Source organism: Sesamum indicum, linkage group LG9 (genome assembly GCF_026168435.1).
Source record: "Sesamum indicum cultivar Baizhima isolate 11 linkage group LG9, ASM2616843v1, whole genome shotgun sequence".
Classification (NCBI taxonomy): Eukaryota; Viridiplantae; Streptophyta; class Magnoliopsida; order Lamiales; family Pedaliaceae; genus Sesamum; species Sesamum indicum.
Genome location: NC_142665.1, coordinates 14,248,765 through 14,251,314, shown reverse-complemented (window position 1 = coordinate 14,251,314; position 2,550 = coordinate 14,248,765). Strand labels below are relative to the sequence as shown.

At 37.6% G+C, this 2,550-nt stretch overlaps 1 long non-coding RNA gene across 1 annotated transcript; it reads right to left on the bottom strand.

The window, feature by feature from the left end:
• Positions 1–570: 570 nt before the first annotated feature.
• Positions 571–1,482, bottom strand: LOC110012616 (uncharacterized). Its single transcript, XR_002287836.2, has 2 exons — positions 1,018–1,482; positions 571–887 (listed from the first exon to the last, which is right to left on the bottom strand). It is a non-coding gene; the product is annotated as an uncharacterized LOC110012616 (long non-coding RNA).
• Positions 1,483–2,550: the final 1,068 nt, after the last annotated feature.

Genomic DNA, 2,550 nt, shown 5'->3' with positions numbered 1-2,550 from the left:
AAGGATCAATCCGGTGGCATTTTGGCAAGTAAATATGATTTCACAATAACTCCTATGATTGAGTGGAAGTAGAGACATTCCAACTCTATTTCAAAGCAATTCAAAATGCATGAAATTAGGCTTCAACTACTCCACATTTACTCAAAGCAACAATCACATAATGCAAGTGCACATTCATGTCTCAATCTTATGCTTCCTAACTCACATTTATTCGTCAAATTACCAACTATCATTCTCGATAAACTCAAAAAATAAAGTAGTAGTTTGATAATATAATAGAAGACAAATGAAAACTTAAAATGGTGGAATTCTTTACATTTGAAATAGTTTGTTGGGTCCTTCAAATGAAAATTGGATGAGTACTTCCATGTTATTTTAATTGAACCAAGAGTCTAACCCCAAAATGCTAAACAAACATAATGACATTCCGACAATCAAATATGTCTCACAAAACGTGGTATACCATAAAGGGCAAGACATATTGTTTACTTGGATGAGATCACACTGAAGTACATATAAACAAAAAAGGATAAGAAACAACCACAATAGTAAATCAATTGGAAAACCACTGAAAAACCATCCAAGGAATATTTTTCAAAAGAACAAACTTGCTAGATCTAAAGAAAAGTACCTTGGCACTATGGTACAAATGATGAATATCAAGATATCAAGATTTCAAGATAACAATACATGCACATAAAAGGAAATATGTCTAATGAATAAAATGAAAAGTGGAAGCCAAGAAAACTTTTTACCACCATTATCACTTTGCAAAGACTTTTTTACTTTCTTTAATCATCATCTGTTTCGTTGTTTCCAAAGTCCCAGCCACCAACACAGCTGTATCATTCCTCCTCGTTGCCACCTCATACATATTCCCTTGGTAGCTACCATGCATGAAGACAAATAGATAAGGTCCTCAACTTAAACTACTATATGTTCATAAGAGGAATTATTGTATTGTGTGTCATTCAGTCATTGGGGAATTTGAATAAATAAATTACAAACAAGGTTTACTTCTAAAGCCTTGATGATTCCCTCAAGCTCTATCGCCTTCTGCGACCATTCCTCCGAACTTCCCTTATACAAGTCCACAAGCTTGCTCACATATTTAGTCGAAGAACATTCAAATACAAACCAACTTCAAATGCATAGACATGGCAACATGTATGCATGTAAAAGATAAATCACCAATGTAATGCTTAAAAAAGATAAGTTAGAAGGCCATCATATTACTAAGAAGAATATGAAATATAAACACACACACCCCAAACAACAGACAAACAAAAGAAAAGCGAGAGACTTTTAAACAAGACCTTTGAGTTTTGTTATGCTTTATTATGATGATCGCCATACTTTACACAAAATCACAGAATAGGTCAGGTCAAACCTTACTCAAGCATTAAATCATGAAGTCACCACTACAAGGTGTAGATAAAGAAACAAAAACAACGATAAAAGAAGGATATTGATATGTCAAGGTCAGAAACCCTGAGCAAGTTGCAAAAACAAATGAATTAAAAAAGATATAAATAATAGAATTTTGTACTAATTTCTTGAAACAATTCTCCCTCTTACTTAACTTATTTAAAAGAGACAGAGGTCAGCCTCACTATTCAAGGGGCTATAGGTCTTTATTTATAGAATATAATAATTAAATATCAAAATACCAATTAAGTATATAAAATTCAAATTTAAATATCTATATTAATATGTATGGCCCAAAAACACTTGGCCTAAGAGAAGATTCAAACCCCAAATCAGGCACACTAGCCCATGATGAGGATAGCTTGTTGGAAGACTACCCAGCTCGGCCCAAGAGGGAAGCCTAGTTTAAGGATTACCATACTACGGGCTTACCGTCCAAGCCTAGCCTAGGAGAAGGGAGGCGCCCCCAAAGCTTAGGACTCCTTGACTTAGAAGAACTCTTAATAGAGTAGGAGTCATCTCCCAAGCAAAAACATGTTGATCAAGCTAAGGATAAGATGGAATCGTGCCTTACCTATGGGTTTCTTGCCCTTTTCCTCGGGATACAGGTAAGGTGTTGAGTCCCCACGAAGGGGGACGCCTTCTCTATAAATACAGACAGCATCCCCCATTGGGGACACCTTCTAGAATCTGAAAACTGCTTTGCCCTTCTTGCTGCAACTCTCGATCCGCATTGGACCATGCTAAAATCGCACGCATCAATTGGCACCGTTTGTGGGAGTTAGAGTAAAATACATGAGTTACCATGGAAACCCCCAGCCACCCTAACAAGCAAAGGGCCTTGAGAGATACCCAACAACAATCAACTTTTGTAGGTCGCTGTAGGAGCCTCCCCAGCCCCAATTGGAGGAGGATCTGCGAGATTTGCCACGTCGATACCACCCCCAGAGTAGTGGACCCTTTGGTTAATCCTCCAAGACGAAGCACTTCTTGAAACACCACTTAAGGAGAGCTTTTACTAGCTTTGTTGGGTGCAATTCAACAAGTGGTCGCAGCAGCAATTCGGGAGCAGATGATAGTGCTGGTTCCTGCCCGCTCAGCCCCTGTTTAGAAGTAAACATC